The sequence below is a fragment of the Cetorhinus maximus genome, chromosome 12 (genome assembly GCF_964194155.1).
Source record: "Cetorhinus maximus chromosome 12, sCetMax3.hap1.1, whole genome shotgun sequence".
Classification (NCBI taxonomy): Eukaryota; Metazoa; Chordata; class Chondrichthyes; order Lamniformes; family Cetorhinidae; genus Cetorhinus; species Cetorhinus maximus.
The window spans coordinates 104,668,689-104,691,218 of record NC_135890.1 but is presented as its reverse complement, the minus strand read 5'-3'; the positions used below and the strand labels follow the sequence as shown (position 1 = coordinate 104,691,218).

Genomic DNA, 22,530 nt, shown 5'->3' with positions numbered 1-22,530 from the left:
AGAAAACTATCTGTAAATAGGCATTTGCTTTGGACAGCATAAGTCAAAGACTAATAGGAAATTGAGCTCTGTCTCTATCCTTGGGAGTAATAAGGTATATCCTGTACTATGTTTCATGCATATTCTGAGGGAGGAGTCTATCTAGCGTGACCTCTGGATTGGATCAAACTTCACATATATTTGACCAAGGGATGCTTGATGCCAAAAGACAGAACAAGAAATTTGTTTTCCTTCAATGTACTAAGCCTCGTCTTGATTAGCTTACAGCTCCTCAAAATCCACCAATAGACTTGCATTATTCAACATATTGAGCAGTGATGTGGAAATAGCAGCTGTGTGATGGAATAGAATTTCTATGCTGCAGTGAGTTCAGTTTTATATACAGGTAATGGGAGAAAACTGGAAGTAATTTGATTCAGTGGAAGTCTGTACTTGAATCGGATGTGTGTTTTGTCTGGATGAGTGCTAACTCATTTCAGAGGGAATTCCCATGAGAATACTGTGGCTGGTGTTACAATTCTGAGTACTTTATAGAACTACTTTCTATTTCAATGTTTCATAGTTGACCCCCTAAGTAAATTTAAAATCCAGAGGCGGTACTTTTTCGGTAATCTTACCATGCACCCTAATCATTAGCAGTCACGCTACTTGCAATATTAAGCTTATTGTCATACTATACTGCACTCTTTGTTCAAAAATGGCAGAATTGTAAGTACTTACTATAGTTTTTAAGGGTTCTACAGGTTGAAGGAACTAATTGTTTAAATTCAATAAAAAAAAAATTCCCCAAATACTATTCAATATAAAAACACACCATACAAAATAAGTTAATTAGGTTTTTTGAGGGCTCCCTTGAATAATAATTATGTATCTTGATAGGTAAAGCCAATCTTTCTTCAACTCTCTTTTCATGTCAATTAGAGCGAAATTGTGATGTGTTTAATATAAGCCTCATGTTTCGGAGTTCTCTTATCTGACGAAACGTCCAAAAACATTGAACTGTTGAATTGAAGAACTTTGCAGTTTTTAACTTGTTAGAGCAATACATCACAAATGTTTCTTCTCCCTGCGGGAACATATAATATAATGTTAGGCAAATAGAAATGATTAATGATATTGCACTTCAAAAATGCAAACAGCTTCCTATATTTAGTTAAACATACAGTCTGATAGAGGCTAAATACATTTTGGTTTGCAGAGCTTCAGCCAACACAATGGAACCTCCATTAACTTGCTCAAAATTTGAAATTCCTGCTGTTTTCAACAATATAGCAATTGACAATTTAAACTGACGCTTGCGATAATAAATTATTTTGTTTTTTATACAACGCAATTTGTTGGTCTATAAGGAAAGTTTGAAATTTTGATTTACTTTTTTTCTTTGTCCCATATCATTGCTAAGCTAATAGGCAGTTAGTTTCCAAGTAACCCACCAAGGCTAGTCTTGAACTGAATGCTACTGCAAAGGACTAGGCAGTGATAATTTCTATTTTTTCATAACTTCTCCTTGCCACCTCCTTAATATCAAGGATTAAGTTTAGAAACTCACCCTTTGGGGAATTACATTGTCATCTTGAATGTTCACTTCAATTCTCATTTTTCCTTTTGCTGCTCTGGAGGTGAGAACCTTTTCAAACCAAACTAGCGATTAGACCTCTTGGGAGGGTGGGGGTCCCTCTTTCAAAGGCAGACAGTGTGCAAATGAGGGACCTGGCATCGCATAGGTGGGCAGCTGCTGAAAGCCAATTCTGCCCTCAAGCCCCCATTCCAGGACCCCCATCCCACCCTCACTCACCTATGGCCTGGGTCTCCTGGAGATCCTAGGCATCACCTGGGTGTATAATCGGCAGCAGTCACTGCTCTTGGTGGTGTTGCCTAGAGCTGGCAGCCTCTTAATTGCAGCTCTCGGTCTGCCGCATTTCCGCCCCCGGGGTCTTGAATCCCACGGGAGGCCCGACACTGGCCAGTTAAGTGGCTGACAGGCATATAATCCTGTCGGGCCTAATGCCTCGAAGTGACCCGATTTTCCCGCTGGTTTTCCAACCGGTGGTCTGAACCTGCATCAGTCATATTTAATTCCGCCCATTGAATGGTTATTGCATAGAAAGAGGCCATTCAGCCTGTCAGGTCTGTACCAACTCTTTGCAAGAACAATCCAATTAGTTTGATGTACTACCCTTTCTCCAAAGCCCTACAATTTTTTTCCCCTTTTAAGTATTTTATCTAATTCCATTTTGAAAGTCATGACTGAATCTGCATCCGCTACCCTTTCAGGCTGTACTTTCCAGATCGCAGTGTAAAAAAGTTTTTCCTCATGCCACTTCTGGTTCTTTTCCCAATCACCTTGAATCAGAGTCCTCTGGTTCTTGACCTTTCGCCAATAGGAACAGTTTCTATCTACTCTGTCTAGACCTCTCATAATTTTGAAGACCTCTATCAAATTTCCTGTCAACCTTCGCTACTCTAAGGAGAACAACCCAAACTTCTCCAATCAATCCACGAAACTGAAATCCCTCATCCCTAGAATCATTTTCATAAATTTTTTCTGCACCCTCCCTCAAGCCTTCATATTCTTCCTAAAGTGCTCAGAATTGGATACGACACCCCAGTTGTGGTTGAACCAGTATTTTATATAGGCTCATCATAACTTACTTGCTTTTGTACTCTATGGCCATGAATATAGAGGATGACATCATCGGCATGTTGGCAGCTTGAGATGTTCTGCCACCATTTTAACTCATAATGTGTTTAGTGAATGGAGCCTTCTACAGGTTAACAGAAAGTTTGCAATTTTAATGACTATTCACTCAGGCTGTCATTATTTGTCAGATTAGTGAGAGTTGTGGTAATTGCTTTAAACAGCATTTTGCCTTTTTTTTCCTTTACATGTTCCTTTTATAGATCACAGGGGGTTAAGGCCCAAATTTAATTACTCTCAGCTGAAAGCAGCAGATGTAATGAATTTTTAAGAACCAAATGGTAACTTAGTCTGTCTGCTGCAGGGTCACCATTGTGCAGCATCTAAATTCAAAGGAGCACAGAAATGTTTAATGTAATGAATTTGTTGTATACACACTGAGTGAGAAGCAGAGGTTAGTGGCCACCAACCACTGATATTTTAAGTCACCTTCACAAGTTTGCAGGTCAGAAAATCCTCTTTCAAAATGCACCTTATTCATTGTGGGTGAAATACAGTAAATAAGGGAGAAACTGCTTTGACCTCATCCTCACCAATTAACCTGTTGCAGATGCATCTGCCCATTACATTATTGATTGGAGTAACTATCATATAGTCCTTGTGCTCTTTATGTTGAGGACACCTTCCATTGTACTCCTTCACAATCTGTAACCTCATGGCCTGGGGTGTTCCTCATGACCTGCTCACTTATGCTCAGTTTGGGACCCACTAGTTCCAAACATGGACTAAAGAGTTCAAAAGGTAATAGTGATTACCCTTGACATCAAGGCAGCATTTGACTGAGTGTGGCATCAAGGAACCCTACTAAAAGTGAGGTCGATGGGAATCGGGGAAAATCCTCGCTGGATAGAGTCGTATCTAGCACAAAGGAAGATGGTTGTGCTCTTTGGAATTCCATTATTCCAGCCCCAGGACATCACTGCAGGAGTGCAACTCTAGAAGGGCAAGGATGGCAGAAGCAGGGGAATACCACCTCCTGCACATCCTGTTCCAAGCCACATCCTGACTTGAAAATAAATTGCTATTCCTTCATTGTTGTCGGACCATAGCTCACTATCTAACAGCACCATGGGAGTACTTCTACCACATGGACTGCAGCATTCTAGATGGTAGCTCACCACCACCATCACTAGGACAACTAGGAATGGGTCATAAATGCTGGTTTTGCCAGCAAAGTTCACATAACATGAATGAATTAATGACAAACATCTTCATCGATGCTGACCTGGATCTAATGCTGGAGACCATGAGGGAGAGGAGGGAGGTCCTCTTCCCAAAGGGTGACAGGAGGAGACCACCCATCATGGAGAAGGGGGACTTCTCTGTTGAGTGTCATTTTCCTTGCCTCCAATTTCTCCGCCTCTCTTGCCTACTGCTCCTTCCCTGATCAGCAGTCTCTTACCAGGGCCTCACCATCCACAAGGTCCATAACCCTCAGGAGGGCCACGTTATGGAGAGCGTTTAGACTATCATGATAACTGACACCCTTGTAGAAGGGTATTGGAGGCACCACCCATCCGGTCCAAGCACTGGAATTGCATCTTCAGGAGCCCATTGGGTTGTCATGCAGGGCAGGTGGCATTGCTTGATGGTCTTTGTGCTTCTGCCTACGGTCCCTGTAGAGGGGTCAGCAACGCTCTGCTCAAGGATCCTATGCCCTAGGATCCATCCACACACTTTTGCGGTTGTACTGAAGATCTGAGGCGGCCTGGACTTGCAGAGGATGAAGAAGTCATGGCTGCTGCCAGGAATGCGAACGTACACGTGGAGGAAGTTCTTGTCATAGACAGTTGGATGTTGAGGCAGTGGAACCTGTTCCTGTTGATAGATCTCACTGTCCGGTTGCTAGGTGCCTTGATGGCCACATGGGTGAAATTAATAATGCCTTGCACCTGGGGGAATCCAGTGCTGGAGATGAAAGTCAATGCCCTCTGTCTTTGCGAGGCACTAAATGAATGTGCTGTCCAGCTCTGGCAAAGAGAGCATCAGTGACCAGTGAGATGCACTGGTGTACTGTTGTTTTTGTGCAATTGCTTGGGACACTAAGGTACATGGCTGATCCTTGGCAGGAGCAGAAGTGAAGAAGCTGAGGGCCATAGAGACTTTGATGGCTTCTGGCAGGGTGTGGTCACCGGTACTGCGAGTGTGAGGTCTTCAGTGACGAGGATAAAGAAGTCTTTCTGTGGAGGGTGTTGCTCCTCATCGCCATGGGGCCAAAACCTAACAGTCCTGACTCTATTGCCAGCTGGAAACTTCCTTCTAGGCAGTTGGTTACCCACTTGTCTGTGGCAGCCTTGCCCTCTACCCTTCTGCCAAGAGGTGCCAGTCCCATTCACGACCCGGATGCTGAGTGACCACTCCCTGCCCTTTACTAAATGCCCAGTCCCCCTTTGCTTCACCAACCCTCTTATGGGGCAGGCACGATGCCCTGGGACAGCCTGCCTTTTGAAGGTGCAGGTAACCTGTCTGCCACTTTAAAAATTATACCTCCATCCTCTTACAAGCTCTTAATAAGTTTTAAACTCTTAGTTGGTCTGAATTGGAGGAAGAGTGGGATTCTTGTCCTGCAATCCCCACGTGTTGCTCGTTATTTCAAGTGCTGAAACCAGCACCTTGAAATCGACTTGCCGCCGGTATTTCAAGGCCCCCCCCCCGCCTCCATTCCTGTCTTTAAGGGGGATCTATCCCTAGGTTTCTGCTGTGTGACTGGTTTTTGTTTGCACAACAGATTAAAAGATTTCAACAGAATTTTTGGGTTAGACACAATATTGCCACAAACACACAGGGTAATTTTTGACTTGCCACCTGAGAGTAAGACTAGCATTTTAGATTGGTGTTATATTTTTAAATTCAAATAAATTAGTTTCTGTAATGGACAGCCATTTGTAACAAAGGTTAGTTTTATGCCTGGACCACATCTCGAATATTACTCTCACAGACAATCCTCTAGAACCTGGAACTCTTATTGTAAGCTAATTAGTTGATTAGGAGCAATTAATTAGATGCACATGATATCTTTAGCTTGCCTAATACATCTCACCCGTCACCTGCTTAATTGTCCACTGAAAAGCCTGCCAGTGGTAACCTTCTGAAGGCACAGATACATCAAGAATTATCCCCAATGCAGCTACAGAAGTGTTTCTGATCCTAAAGGGGTCAGCTGCTTACACAAGTCACTTGGCCACATATCTGTAGCCTTAACTGAATGAATGTTGCAGACATTTTGAAGTATTTATTTTTAAAAAGCACAAATGTAAAACTTACAATGCTAGACATTATCAGATGGGATCCGATTTGTCTATCAGGATCCCTGCTGCTGTCTCTAATCTTCTTCACATGAGACAGATGAGCATTTTTAAGCTGGCAATCATTTCCCGCAGGTTCTGTTTAGCGATCTCTGAATGTACTTCCTCATCAGTCCATCGAGGAACATGCAGCAGCATGTCTGCATTTTTCAACACAAATAGGACAAGCCCCATTGTACAGTGCTGCATCTTTATTGGCACTTTAACTCCTTTGTCAGCTCTACCTGTGGTTACAAAAGCTATAATTACAGGTGCAGAAGTCTGCAGTTTATAAGGTTTTTTTTAAAACTTTGTCTTATTGTTTGTTCATGTGCAAGACATGGAAGAACCAGTTGGCAGCAACTTTGGTGGTTTACATTAGCACTATTAGTTGATAATCTTTTAGTTTTATTAAGCAGCTTAACTCTTTTTTTTTGAATAGCTTGTGCTTGTGAATTCGCATCAGGGAAGTTATATCCTTGCAGTGGCAACTTGCTCCATTGAGAAACCTGGTGTTTCAATTAATATACCAATTATGCTGTCTTCTGTGTCCCACCCCTAGGTAGACAAGATGTTCGGTGCTATCACAGCATTCGTTTGGATTTGTATTCTGGCCCTAGATCTGCTTTTAGTAACTGGAGAGGCTATTAATGTGTTAATAATTTCTATAAGTGTGCGATACTGCAATGTTACTAACTCTTCCTATTCACTCATCCTAAACTTTCAGTTCAACAACAGTCTAGCCAATGGTCATCATCGTCTCCAGGTGGTATCCTCAATTATTCAAGGGTTCTCAAACTGTGGATTATGCCATGATTTTGCTACAGGGCAGGACAAGAAGGCAGGCCCTCAAGCCTACTTCAGCTGAGACAGGAAGCAACCTTGCGCTGTTGTTGTTATTCTGAACGACACGCTATCCATGTAGCCAACTTTGCTAACCGGCTCCCCCGGTAAACCTTAGCTCCTAAAATACCAACAACACAGAGGCTCATGCTCTCTCGAAACAGACCACTCCACGCTATAATGTGGGACTACCAGCATTAGTCAAAATTATCATGAAATCCTTCCAGTTCATGGCGAATCAGTGTAAACCTGTGCCATACTCTGTGCAGTTAGTGCCACCACACAGCTCCTGACAGCCTCATAGCTCAGTTTCCCTCTTGGATTTATTTTCATTTATGCATTTAATGTCTTTTATTCTGCTGTTTGGTATTCCTTCACAAGATATCAGTTAATCACTCAATTTGGTGAATCAACCACCATTCTGAGACACCTGACTTCTCAGCCACTTTTGGACCCCCAACATTTGTGAGTTTGCATAATGTTTAGTTTATTTATAAATCTGACATAAAGTCTTGATTTCTTAATTAAGTAATCATCTAAAACAACCTCCAGAAAACATGAATTCATGTTGTTTGTTAAAAGCCATTAACTTCTGTCCCCCTATCACAGTTTTCATCTGTCTTTCCTCTCTATTGTCTTGTTCCCTATAATTATGGTGGGAAGTTTTTTATATTGTTTGAAATGCATGCTCCTGAGACAAGGGCAAAAGCAACACAAATTGCTCGTTTTACTGGATTATAATCGGCGTTGTACATCAGACTTAGTTGTGAAAATGTAGTAAGTGGCTTACTACTAAGTGAAGATACCAGGCTCACTTTCCATACTTCTTTCACAAGCCTATAATGGTTCATGAAAACAAAATGTAATTCAAATACCTTCAGAATTAGCTACGGGATCACCCGCTTCTTTATGACTTGGGCTACAATTAAATATAAAGTTATGCTTGATGTTATGAGCCTGAATGAACTCATCACTGTGTTAGTTAGCACACCTTTCTCTCTTAATTCGAGTGCACAAGGATGCTGCTTCTAATTTTCGGCAGCCTCCTACTTGCACTGTCACTTGCTTTGCTTGTTCGATATTGCATTCGTACCATTGCTCCCTTTCTTTGTCCTTATCCCCGCACAGATTCTTTTCCTCCTCCGTCGCCAATTATACATTTCAATCTCAAGACATTGCTGGCTTTCCTCCACAGCTGAGACGATTCTAACTCTTTTTTGAGTTTGTGTGTACATATAATAAATAAGTGCAAATTAACCTCATTATTTGTATTCAGTTTCCAACTGTAGCCCATCCACGGCCCTTGTTTTTTCACAGAGACAGGCATCAAGTCATTTCTGGGAAAACTTATTTTCTATTCATTGTTTTCTGTTGGGTTAGACAGGGTAGTGGACTATATAAGTGGTAAGGGGTAAAAGGTGTCCCATTTTTAATTTGTAGTTTACCAAGACCCATATCAGAATAAGATAGCTTTTTTTTTTACAGTGCAGTTGTCAGTTTAACCCTTGGTTTGAGTCACCAGCCGGGTTTGCTCATGGCAGTAAATTAATGATATTGCCTCTTTAAAACTGAAGGACTGACATAGTATTTTAAAAACATCACATTGTAATGTTTCTTCATACTCGTTGAGGTTACCTGTAAGTTGTTTATAGAAAATAATTGGGCAGGTCATAAATTTGCCCCTACTAATTACAGGAAATGCAGAGGATTTGAGAGATTGGGCATCAAGGGAAGGCGGTGGCATAGGTGGTATTGTCACTGGACTGGTATTCTGGACACCCAGGATAATGCTCTGGCGACCTGGGTTCAAATCCCACCATGCCAGATGGTGAAATTTGAATTCAATAAAAATCTGGAATTAAAAGACTGATGATGACCGCAAAACCACTGCCAATTGTTGTAAAATCCATCTAGTTCACTAATGTCCTTTAGGGAAGGAAATCTGCTATCCTTACCTGGTCTGGCCTACATATGACTCCAGATCCACAGCAATGTGGTTGACTCTTAAATGCCCTCTGAACAAGGGCAGTTAGGGATGGGCAGTAAATGCGAGCTTAACCAGCAATGCCCCCATCTCATGAACAAATGAAAAAACCCAAGCCAGATAGGGCTTTCCCAGAGCCAACCGCATAATTCAATAACCTTAGTTCATCAGGTAACTGGATACAGGTGATGAAAATCTGGGAAGGAAAATTTCATGGCCAGAAGAGGTGCACAAGACTATGCTGCCATTCTCTGCTCACATTCTGTTACACCTGCAGCAGATATTGTTTTCCAAAATACTATAAATAAGGACACCCTTACTAACTCCCCTGGGTAGAGCGAGCCCTCTGTTGTTATAAAATACAGACTTGACATCTCATCTACTGTTATGCTTGGCTATGAACTTCATGCAGTCCAATGGACAAGAGATTAATTTTCCCTATAACTATAAAGTTGTATCACTGACTAATTGTTGGCTTTATGCTGGAGAACAGTGAAGTTAGTGAAAATGACAAGTAGCAAAGTCAGACTTTACACATTGTGGAGAATTTCAATTTCAAAACACCATTACGATGATACACTCAGGACTTTAAGTATTTCATCTCGTGTTGAGAACAAACTCACCTGTATCAATATTACCTTCGTTCACATTCCACTCAGTAAATGTATCTGTGCCACACTCCTCTATCAGTGTAGAAAATAAACACCAGAAGAGACTAGTTGGACTGAATGAATGACAAGCTTCTGAGCTGTAAATTCTGTGTACGCTCTATAAATTATGCACTGGCTTGCCTTGATGGTTCAAGCAGGAAGACCAGCACACCATGGGGATTATTTGAGTTGCTTCATTCAGCTCTGATCCATTATCAAAGTCACAACTGCAATTTCTGTCCATAGCAACTCTGGTTGGTAACACAATACAGTTGACAACAGTCTAAAAACCTCATCTGTTTATACTTAAAACAATGCTGTTACTTTTCTTAGTTGTTCACCAGTTAAATAGCATATCAGATTTATGATTATATATGGTATGATCCTGGGCGTGTCTAACAAATCATCTTAATTAACCCCCAACAAACAACATTGGGTATGCATTGATTTTGTGTATATCTAGGGACTAAGCAAACTGCTATATGTAACAAATAAAAATCTCCTGTGCCCAATCTGTGGTGTTGCCTGTCAAGCTAGCTTTTGCAGTGAAGGTTTATTTAAGCAGCATGTGCTTTGTGTGCTGACATTGCTGACCTCCACTCTGCTCTCAAGTGCTCCGCTTTGTCAGGAATGAAGGGCAATAGCTAAATGTCAGTATATGTGATCACATAAAGCATTTCCAAAATCAGCTACCATCACAACAACTTGAATAGTTTTATAAATGAGTGCTAGCAACATAATTTAAAGAAGAAAAACTTGGCTTTTTTAACTTCTACACAAAAATAGACATGTCTGACCAACCACAGCACTGAAGCATGAAAGGTTTGCTCAAAATAATATGAAGTATATAGATTTTATCCTCTTGCATTCAGCCATATATTTGCTATCACAGCTACAGCACTATAATTAATCCTATTAAAAAATTTGTAATTAATTAGAAAAAAAAATTCAGCGTGGCTTTTCTGATATAAAAAGCCTATAATACATAGCTCTGACAGCTACCAAATTGTATGCTGCTGTTAATTAACAGTATCCCCACAGATGAGCTACCCTTTGAAAGTAATTAACTACAAGTGTTGTTCATCTAATAAATGATTAATAACATCATCTGGAATCTGTCGGTGCATCAACAATTCCTATTAGATTTCATAGAGCAAAAGACAAAATACAACACCTTGTTTACAACATGCGAAATGCCTCTGCCAAGTAAGCCTGAGAGCAGCCTTTCCTTTTTTCCCATGTACCGCAAGTGCACCCCTAAAAGAGTAACAGTGGAACAAGTGCTGCCCTTTCACTGAGCCTCTATTCACATTTACAAATATATGTCATATGAAGTGATATGTGCACCATTTTGGAATTGCGTTCTACTATTAGCATTTCAATGCGGACAGCTAAACAGGTACTCGGGCACAATACTGCTGGAACCCTGACCACTGACGGCAGAGAAATAGAAAAAGGAACGTTTTTGCTTAGCAACAAGAAACTGAACCTTGATTCACATTCCCCTTCATCTTGATTCACAAATCTGCCCCCCACCACCTACACCCCAACTGTTCAGTTATTTTTCCCTGTCCAACCACACAACATTCACAGGCTAATGAAAGATGGGTAAATAATTTGTTTAAAGTTCTACAAAAACTTTACCGTTTTATTGTTGCAGCATTGTGCAGTCTTTGGTTTCTGCCAATAACAGAAACCAATATTACAATAAGTAAATTATTCCTTTTTAATCACTGGTTTGGTATTTGTGATGAGTTTCGAGGCAAGCAACATTTCCACCAATACAGTATCTTATCCCAGACATTCTGGCACATCTGGTGTGCTGTTCCATTCAAGCCTCCATAAAGCCAGGCAACAAGTCACCTTTTTGTCTGTGTATGGTACATTGAGAAAAATATTGCTGTAAAAACTAGCTCTCCTATATTTGGAGGCAAAATTGTGAGGTTTCTAACAATTTTTGAAATAAAAATAAATGGTTTTTATCAAAACATAAGTAAAAAAAATAATTCTCATAATATAGTCATCCTTAAAAGGGACTCTTAAATTGTTACACTAGGATAGTGACTTGCCACCTGGCTTTATTGTTTAAGGTGCACTGGAACTGCTGAGAACCTCTCCGCTTCCAGCAGCCTTTTCTCACATTGGCCTGTAATTGTTCCATTGGATACTCAATATTAACCTTGGCATAGGAACTGCTGTGGAATGACATGCTTGATGTTAACATTGTTCTGCACAGACCAATACTCAGTTCCTTTGCATTTCTGAACAAAATATACTGCAATGGATAATACAGTTCTTTCTATAAATGAACAGGCCCCGCAGAATGTGAAAACCTGCTTCCTTTGAGCAGTGGAATTGCACCAGCATCACATTGCATTTATATAGCATTGTTAGTGTAGAAAAAAATCCCAATGTGCCTTTCAGAGTGCTCAGAATACGAAGCTCAATATGATTAGTATAGCTATATTTAAGGGAAAGATAGATAAGCACAGAGGGACAAAGGAATAGAGGATAAGCTATTAGAGTTAGATGAAAAGGGATTGGACGTAGTGTATGTGGAGCATGAATGACAACATAGACTAGTTGGGCTTGAGTGGCATCTTTATGTGCTGTAAATTCTATGCAAGAGGCAGTCTCATACATATGGGGGCAGCTTCCACTTGATGCTCAAAACAGTCTGTTCTACCTCTTCAAACATCAATGCCTCTGCCTCTGTAATGTCAGCCTGTTTGTCGGACATCCTGTCCACAATGAACTTTAATTTCCTCCAATTAAACACTGTGAAAGCCAAAGCCTGTCTTCAGCTCCTTACACAAGCCCTGTGTACCCTTACCACTGATTCCATTACCTTGCCTCTGTCTTAGGTTGAACCAGTTGTGGCAAACTCAGCATCACATTTGACCTTGAGCTGAGTTGTTGACTTCATAACCTCTCCAAACACTGCCTACTTCTACCTCCGTAACATTGCTTGGCTCTGCTCTCAGCCCAACTACTGCTAAAACTGACTACTGTGCCTTTTCCAACTTGAAACTTGACTATTCCATTGATCATCTGGCTGGTCTCTTATCCTGCGTGCACTGTGAATGTCAGCTCAGCCAAAGCTAACCCTAATTACCCATCACCTTTCCCCTTGCTGACCTACATTGCTTCTAGACCCCAATGCCACAAATTTAAAATTCTCATTCCCCCTGCTTTAATCCCTTCACATGGCTCTCCTTATCTCTCTCATCTCCTTCAGTCGCCCCATCCCTGCAGCTCTGCTCTAACTCTTCCCTGTTGTGCAATCTTCCTCCCTTCGCCCCACCAATGGCCGCTGTGCCTTGAGCTGTCTAGGTCTCGAGCTTTAGAACGCTTTCCCTAAACCTCACCACTTCTCCAGCGCCCTGTCTTCCTTTACCATCCTCCTTAAAATCCAGCTCTTTGACCAAGTTTTTGGTAACCATTCCCTTTCCTTTATCTTCTTTTGTGGCTCGACATCCATTTTTGTCTGATAATAGTATACCTCTGTAAAGCACTCAGGAACACATTCCTGTTGTTGAACTGAGAGCTCGCATTCTCCCATTTCCTGCTAACAATGTTTTCAACAGCAGATACAAGTACACAGGAGCAGAAATAAAAGCAGAAAACATTTTTTAAAAATTGGCCAGTCAGCAGTTGTAAAAAGAAATGACACGCTATTGATATTTTACATGCGTAAATCCACACAGAATATCTGCAATTCTCTTTATATAATACAATATCGGCAATCTTGTGTGAAAGTATGAACTCAAAATAATTTGCTCCCAAAGATACTGATGAACAGTTTGAATTTCAGAAATCTAAACAAAAAAACCCCCAGAAATGTATAAGTGATCTGTCAACATCAGAAACAGAAAGGCATGTTATAACCATTTTATCTGGGGATGGTTTGCAAATCGCTTGTTCAGAAAATTGCATGTTTATCAATTGCAACATTTGTTGCATTAGATTGTATTTAGTCACACGGTACAGATATAGTTAAAAGTCATGGCCTGAATTTTACCCTCGGCGTGCGGGCACACACCCGACACGCCAGAACATAATATGACGTGCGATGATGTCAGGCGTGCGTTGTGAGGTCATCACGCACTCACCCGATATTTCATTCGGCAGGCAAGCGCCAGATTCAGCTGCGCGTCCGCCGATAATTGAAAGGCCTATTAAGGCCATTAAGGACCTAATTAACTTGAAATTTATGCTGCCCATCCAACCTAACGGTTGGCGGGCAGGCGAAAAGGCCAAGTGGCCTTTATATTTTTTAGGAAACCTCGTCCATGAGCGGGATGAGGTTTCCAAAAGCTAATACTAATTAAATAAACCCTTATTTTGACATTAAAAACATGCCCCATCTCATGTGACACAGTCACATGATGAGGGGACATGTTTCATTCAATTTTTACTGTATCTATTAATTTTTTTAAAAAGCACTTCAATCTCTCTGAGGTGGCTCCGTGCCTCTGGGAGATTGCGGCGCTCTTTTGCACGCTTGCATGAACTGTGCACGAGGCCTGTGTCTCCCTCCTCCCCCCACCCGCACAGGCAGCGCTGAGCGCTGCCGCTCGTGTTCCACGCTGGGCGGGCCTTAATTGGCCCACCCGCGTGAAATCGCGGTGTGGAGCCGAATGCAGGTGGCAGGCGGCTCCCTGACTACTCCCGCCCAGCCCGCCCGAAAAGGGCAAAATTCAGGCCCATAGGTAGGACCTGACTGGATACCAGAGAGAAAGGGAGCGAAACCTCCTGGTAAATTTATTCTAGTTGATTTCAGAGTCATTTTGAGCCTTGACAACCAATTTGTAATTTGTTGCCGTCCTCCTCAATTGACCAACCTCCACCCACACCCCACTCAAAATTTGGTGTCATCTGTGAATTTAGTAATTGTGTTTTTGTTTCCAAAGTCCAAATCGTTAATGCAAATTGTGAACAGCAGTGACCCCAGCACTGATCCCTGTGGAACACCATTTCCCACCTTCTGCCACTCTGCATATCTACCCTTTACTCTCATTCTCTGCTTTCTGAAGCCAGCTAGCAATCCCTTCTGCCGCTTGCCCCCTGACTCCGGATTCTCTGACGTTATTCATTGCTCTCTTCTCCAACCTACTGTACAGGATTTGTGTAACAGTCAAGTAAGACCCCTATCTTCTCATTTAAGAGATGGCCCTCAATTATTGCAAGTATCAGTCCTTTAAAATATAGCAGTTTGTTTGCATATTTTGTCTGGAATTTGACTTCAGCTTCACAACAGCTTAAATTATAACAGACACTTAATTTACTGTATCAAGAAGCTCATTTGTTCTCCTGTTCAATTTTTGTAAACTATAAAATAAAGTCATTGTATAATAAAAGACTACAAGCCACATATTCCACCATTCAGAAATGTTTGGACAGACACATTAACAGCGTGTGACTGACTGACTGCAGACAGTTCTGTCAGGCTGACTCGACACAATGCCGTCTGTTTCAACACAACACAAGTAACAGGAATTGACTTCTGCTGTGGTTGAACTCCCTTATGTGTGTGTTCACATAAACTTTTTCCTTCCTGCAGAAAGCTATGTTGGTTAGTACACCTCACCTTCATTGTATGCTAAAATTGCTTTGTATTTCCTTTGGACTAAGAGGGCATAAAAGAGATGAGTGCCTTAGTTCCCGAGTTGAAGACATGTGACATGCAATTATGTGCTGCAAGGTAAATTGAAGATTTTGAAACTCGCTCCATTTCAATGACCTTATCCACAGAGCATACGCATAATTTCATGTGGCGATCTTGGTTTTTACCATTCACTGGCACAGCATATTAATACTTGAACATGCTGTGCCAGCTAACCCACAAACCAATTTATACTTGTTTACAGCCATTTCTTTGTCCACAATTTTTGCTCCATCTGCATTTGACTGTATCTTTCAAAGAGTTTTCAGCAGCTTGACCATGGGAAATTTAACATTTTTTCATGTGCAGAAATTTACAATCTCCATTCACTTTTAAATCTGCTCTGCAAAATAATAATGACCCAAATTGATAAATCTATTGTTTATGTTGGGTATTTTTGAGGGGCACCACTCTGCATCAAGGGTGAGGCAAGGTTAGGAGCCAGGCCCTAATGAGTTTCCACAGTACGGGGACTGAACTGGTGCTGTGGACATTATTCTGCACCACACTCTAACCATCTAGCCAGCTGAGCTAACCGTTAAAAAATTTTATTTTAGAAATGTAATTGCAGATTATATCAGCACAATTTTTCCATTAATAATGCACTTCAGTAACTGCGACTATGCTTTTATTCCAGTAGAGATGGGATTTTTTTTTCAGTCAATAATAGCTCGAACAAAATTACAGCATATAAAGCTCACAGTTACGAATCTCATCTGTTAATACCAGTTCATTTATAAGTATTCAAAGAAACTCTGGGAATTGCAAACATAATCAGTAATCTTACTGATAAAGCATTTTTCTTCCAGCTTGGTTGAAGAAGTCAAGTCGAACACAATCAAACTGGAGGATCAGCCGTTATAGCTCCAAGACTCCGGAATTTCAAAAATGTATTTAAAAGCATGCCCAGAAATAAAATTTACAGAATGCCCCTCTTTTCATTTGTATTAAAGTTATAGAGCCCTTTGATTAAGGTCTCAGTTTCCAGACCACATACTTTATGCATTCACATTGCTGACCTGTGTGTTTTTTGTTCTTGGGTCTGAGTTCTGTGATCCAAAACTCCTCTACCCAGACCTTAACTTGCAACAAAGCCATTCACCCATTGTACCTGTGCTCAGTGTCCTACACTGGCTCCCAGTCCAGCAAAGTTTAGAATTAAAGATTCTCGCCTCAGCCTATCTCTGTAACCTGCTCCAGCATACAACCCTCTAAGAATGCTGTGTATCCCCAATTCTTGCCTCTTTTGCATACTTGATTTCCTTTGTCCCACCATTGTCACTGTGCCTTTAGTCATCTAGGTGCCAAGCACTGGAATTCCCTTCCCTAAACCTCTCTGTCTCTCTTTGGCTTTTAGATGCTCCTTAAAACTTACCTCTTCTCCCAATCTTTTGCTCACTTGTCTTAAAACTTCCATATGTTACTCGGTGTCAGATTTAATTTGATGATACTCCTGCAAAGCAGCTTGAGCCGCTTTGCTACATTAAAGGCATTTTATAAATGCAAAGTAATCGCTGTTATTGATAGTAACCAAGTGAGTGCAAAGTAGACGTCAGTGCTGTCATAATTCATATTCCCAGACTTGGAGGCAGATGATCCTTTTTGAAATCACTGTGCTCAATTCATTTTATGAATATATATTTATTTTCCTAATTGCTGCTTGCATATGTATTTCCAATGGTTCATTGTGGAAATCAGTATCATATACTGTAAGACAATTGTTTTGCAATTTAGTTGATTTAGTGATGTGGTGCCTGTGACATAACCACTCAGCTCCTGACCTCATTACAGCCTTGGTACAAACATTGACAAATGGAGCTGAACAGTGATTGCCCTTGACACCAAGGCAGCATTTGATGGAGCCCTGGCAAAACGGGAGTCAATGGGAATCAGGGGGAAAACTCTCCACTGGTTGGAGTCATACCCAGCACAAAGGAAGATAATTGCGGTTGCTGTAGGCCAAACATTTCAACCCCAGGGTGTTGTAGCAGGACTTCATCAGGTTTGTGACCTAGGTCCAATTATTTGCAGCTGCTTCATCAATGACCTTCCCTCCATCGTAAGGTCAGGAGTGAGAATGTTCGCTGATGATTGCACAATGTCCAGTACCACTCACAACTCCTCAGATACCTGAAGCAGTCCATTTCCAAATGCAGCAACACCTGGACAACATTCAGGCTTGGGATGATGTGGCAAGTAAAATTTGTGCCACACAAGTGCCAGGCAATGATCATCTCCAACAAGAGAGAATCTAACCATCTCCCCTTGACATTCAATAGCCTTACCATTGCTGAATCCAGGGTTACCATTGATCAGAAACTGAACTCAGCTAGCTATATAAGTACTGTGGCTACAAGAGCAGCTCAGAGGCTGCAATTCTGAGGCGAGTCACTCACCTCCTCAATCCCCAAAGCCTGTCCACCATCTACAAGGCACAGGTCAGGAGTGTGATAGAATACTGTCCACTTTCTTGGATGAGCACAGCTCCAACAACATCAAGCTCGACACCATCCAGGACAAAGCAGCCCACTTGATCAGCACTTCATCCACCAACTTAAACATTCACTTCCTCCATCACCACCACACATTGTTAGCAGTGTTTACTCTATACAAGATGCACAGCAGCAACTCACCAAGGTTTCTTTAACAGCATCATCCAAACTCGTGAACCCTACCACCTGGAAGGACAAGGGCAGCAGACGCATGGGAACACCTCCACCTGCAAGTTCCTTTCCAAGCCACACACCATCCTGACTTGGGACTATATTGCTGTTCCTTCACTGTTGCGGGATCAAAACCCTGGACCTTCCGTCCTAGTACCACTGGGGATGTACCTGGACTAGATGGACTGCAGCGGTTCAAGAAGGCAGCTCACCACCACCTTCTCAAGGGCAGTTAGGGATGGGTAACAAATGCTGGCCTTGTCAGTGACACCCACATCCCATGTAAGAATAAACAAAAAAATTACAATCATGTATGACCAAATGTCTGTCAGCCTCTTTCTCTCCCTCTCTGAGTAGGTTGTTCATTCTCTGCCTCTTTCTAGACCATAATGTACACAGTTAGGTTACTCAGTGAAAATTTCAGAGAAAGATAAAATTGCTGTCCCACATCACTTCATTTCTCATACAGCACTATAACATAATTTGTTCTTTTAGAGTCTGTGCTGCGGCTTTCTATAGTTGTTTTCAATTATTAAACAAAGTGTCATTTTATTTGCTCATGGGATGTGGATGTCGCTGCATTTATTTCCCATCCTTAAATGCCCTTGAGAAGATGGTGGTGAACCACTTTCTTGAATGGCTGAATAGCCTTGTGCTGTTTTGGGTGGGATTTTCGAAGGAATGGCAATATATTTCCAAGTCAGGATTCTGTGTGACTTGGAGGGGATCTTGGAGGTGGTGGAGTTCCTGTGTAGCTGCTGCACTTTTCCTTCTAGGTGGTAGAGGTCACAGGTTTGGGAGATGCTGATCAAAAAAAAAAATCATTGCTAGTTGCTGCAGTGTATCCTGTGGATGGCGAATGGATCGACAATCAAGCAAGTTGTTTTGTCCTGGATGGTGTTGAGCTTTGTGTGTGGTTGGACCTGTGCTGATCCAGGCATGTGGAGGTATTCCATCACAGTTCTAACATGATACTGATGGTGGATAGGTTTTGGGGGAGTTGGGAGATGAGTTACTCATTACAGGATATCCAGCCTCTAGCTTGCTCCTGTTACCATATTATTTATGTGGCTGGTTCAGTTAAGCTTCTAGTCATTGGTACCCCATTCCACCCCCACTTCCCACTGGACCAGGATATTGGGACAAGATTCGATAATGGTAATGCCATTGAATGTCAAGGGAAGGTGGTCAGACTTTCTTTTGTTGGAGATGGTCATTATCTGGCACTTGTGTGACAAAATAAGAGCTCATGGGAGTTTGTAATAATACATTAGCATGGAGTGAGGATTGGTTAGTTTTTCGTAGTGGTTTTGACAAAACTGAGTGTCTTACCTGACCATGTCAGAGGGCAGTTAAAAGTCAACCTTAGTCACATAAAGGCCAGACCGGGTAAGGGCAGCAGACATTAGTGAACCAGATCTGTTTTTATGATAATTAGGAAGTTGTATTGTCACTATTATTGGTATCAACTTTTTATTCCATTATGTTATTTGATTAAATAGCAAACTTAATTCATTTAGGCTCTCCAGCTGCCATGATGGCATTTGAACTCATGCCTCTGGATCATTAGTCTGGACCTCTGGACTACTAGCTCAGTAACAAAACAGTTATACTATCATCCTCATTGATAAAATAATCCAGTAGGTGAGTTTCTAATTCACCTTGCCATCAACCCATACAAAGTCCAGCTGAAGTTTAAATCATGACCAGTGTTTTCTGAAGCCTGATTTTGTGATCATCTACCCTTCTAAAGTTGGTGATTTTTTGCTTCTCATGGTCCTTGCTTCTATCTGTAAATCTTCCTTTAATTATTTACCAGAGTTGCAATGGCAGCCCCACCACTTCTAATAGCTCCCACTTTTTCAAAAAAATGTGAAAATAATTACTTCAATCACAAAATTTAGACCTGAATATTCTCCTTTAACAGAATATTATTTTTGACTAGCGACTACAATTTGAAGTTGAGATGGATTGTTCTTCAGTAGGTGGTGACCTACTGTTTGCTTTTATTTTTGGGTACTGTTGTATGCTGGGCACAGTTGTGTTTGCAGCCTTCTGGTAATGCACCCAAGTTTAATTGTGAGAGCTTGGACTGTATGTTTTATTCCATGACAAAGAGCACTGCAACAGAGCCTGACACTGCTCTTACCTGATGTCCAGACACATGCAATCATCTCTGCTGGAAGGTGTATGTTGGTTAATTTGAAATCCTGTTGATTTTTATGCTCCCTATCAGAATGCTGACTCCAATTATACTGCAATCACTGCAGACCTAATTTAGATTGGAAAACTCAACATAAACAACAACTTTCATTTCTATAGTACATTTAACATCTATGAAACACAAGGCACATAAGGAGATGTTAAGGCACTTGGTCAAACAGGTAGGTTTCAAGTTGTGTCATAAAAGGTTCAAATTGAGAGAGGTTTATGGAAGGAATTCCAGAGTTTGGGTATGAAACAGCTGAAGGCACACCAATAGTGGACTGATTAAAATCGGGGTTGCACAAGAGGCCAGAATTGGAGGAGCATGGAGATCTTGAAGGGTTATAGGGCTGGAGAAGGTTACAGAGGTAATGAGGCGCTAGGCCATGAAGTGATTTGAAAATAATGGCTGAAATTTTTTAAATCAAGGCATTGCCAGACTGCTAGTCACACGGTGGTGTATTTACTCCTTGAACCATTGGGCTAAATTGTCACAAGTCCTCATCATTGAACAAAAGCCTGATTAGGCCATCTATCCCATCAATCCTGTGGATCAATTTGTTAGCAATGTATCTCAATCTTTTTTGCAGTCCTCTAACCTTTCTCCATATTTGTTAATTCTCTTACATCCCAAGTCTGTACCTATCTAACTTTTAAACTCCTCAATTAATTCTGCATCTGTCATCCACTGAGACAACACACTTCACATTCACAAGCTGCCCCGAGCACTCTCGCAATGCCTGGAAGGTTATGGCGCAAAGCTGTGTTTACAGGCTATAAACGAGGTTTTCTAAACCAAAGAGAGCACACTGCTCTCCTGAAGATTAAGGGTGTTTATTGCCGTGATGAAACAGAATTTTACCTGGGCAAGAGATGTGCCTACGTCTACAAAGCAAAGAACAACACTGTCACTCCTGGTGGTAAACCAAACAAGACCCGTGTCATTTGGGGTGAGGTGACCCGTGCTCATGGAAACAGTGGCATGGTGCATGCCAAGTTCAGCAGTAACCTGCCTGCTAAGGCTATTGGGCACAGGATTTGTGTGATGCTGTACCCATCAAGAATTTGAAACGCTGCTGTACAAAAATTGACAATAAATAGTAAAGTGATCTAAAAAAGGCATTTCAGGAACATATTTCTAGATTTGCTTTTAACTGGCAATTCTAATGTTATGATTAAGACCAATAATAACACCATGGCAGGGAGAAGATGGAAGTACTTTTCATTTGACCCTTATTTTACTGAACTTTTTTCAGTCTTTCTAGCTTTCTTGCATTTTTTTTTGCAAAGTTATTATTAATGCTCGTAGATGAGTAGATTTAGTAGAGAAATGGTGGAGGCTTTATGCTGGAAGTATTTCTCTTTACGCCTCTTCTCCGCAGAGATTATTGCTTCCTTTGTAAAAAAAAAAGGACCTGCCACAGCTGATTACCACTCAGTGAGTCAAAAAAAAACTGCAATAGTCTCTGTGGAATTTAAAGGGGAGTATCATTGTCTGTCATTGTTTATAAACTGAGGCATCACATTTGGTACACTGTCCATACCCCCGTGTTCTGAGAGGAAAAGAAATCCTGGGAATGGTTTAAGTACAATGTAAAACCACAATGGGCCCATTAATGTCCGGAATAGAAGTTAGCGTCATTTCCTTAATCTGCTTTCTCTTCCTCTGACTTGGTCACTCAGATGAGATTGAAGTGAAGGATGCAGAGCCCAGGCCAGACAGTTTTAGAGTGAGGGAAGGATAATCAATAGACCAGGCACTCCCACGCATTTCCGAGTGACTGAACACAGATTAATATTGGTAGAGTGCTTAAAGGAGGTCACTTGCCTGCGATCTTAAGTCAGGAAGCAGTGTGTGGTGTAAGGAAGGTGAAGTAGAGGAAGAGTGGTGATTTAACAAAAAAAAACGGGTCGTAGCATTACTGAAACAGGAGTAGAAAAACTGGGTGACAGCTAATGTAGACAACATACTGATCCAACAGAGAGGGTGAAGTAATTGAGCTGCTTCATCTGTTTGCCCAGCTTGTGATAGCTGCAGATACCAGTGAAGTTTTAATTAAGAGCAATTGCTGTCTAATTTGGTGTCTGTAATTGGTGTAAACAGGTTGTAACCCTTATGCCAGCAGTTGTTAACTTTCTGGCTATTATTCAGTAGCCTCGAAGGCATTCTAAATGTAAAAACATCCCAGAGATATGCGTGTTCATATGGATTCTGACGTGATTTTAAAAAAGAAACTAACTGAAAATGCATTTTTAAGAAGAAAATTCTATCATTTTCCTGTCAGTATAATAGAGTTAGCTCCCAGTGGATGGTTGGGGATTTTTTTTGCGGTGTTGTTACTTGGCACTGCAATATATCTGTAGACTGAGGGACAGCATTGTAATAACTGTGGACTGGCTGAGACTGGAACCAAATATTAGAGTGTAGATGGGCCTGTGGAGATCAAGCCAAAAACTGATCTAGTTATTGAAAAAAATGCCCAAATAAATTTGTTTAGCAATCATATTTACATTAATAAGCACATATGTGAATCTTTG

At 41.2% G+C, this 22,530-nt stretch overlaps 1 protein-coding gene and 1 pseudogene across 4 annotated transcripts in view; both read left to right on the top strand.

Moving 5' to 3' along the window:
• ttc28 (tetratricopeptide repeat domain 28) overlaps positions 1–22,530 on the top strand; it is a 761,973-nt gene that overhangs the window by 327,202 nt on the left and 412,241 nt on the right. The gene's annotated exons all lie outside the window — the stretch shown is intronic.
• LOC144687138 (large ribosomal subunit protein eL33 pseudogene) lies at positions 20,713–21,432 on the top strand (annotated as a pseudogene). The gene has a single exon (XR_013578079.1). The product of XR_013578079.1 is annotated as a large ribosomal subunit protein eL33 pseudogene (transcript).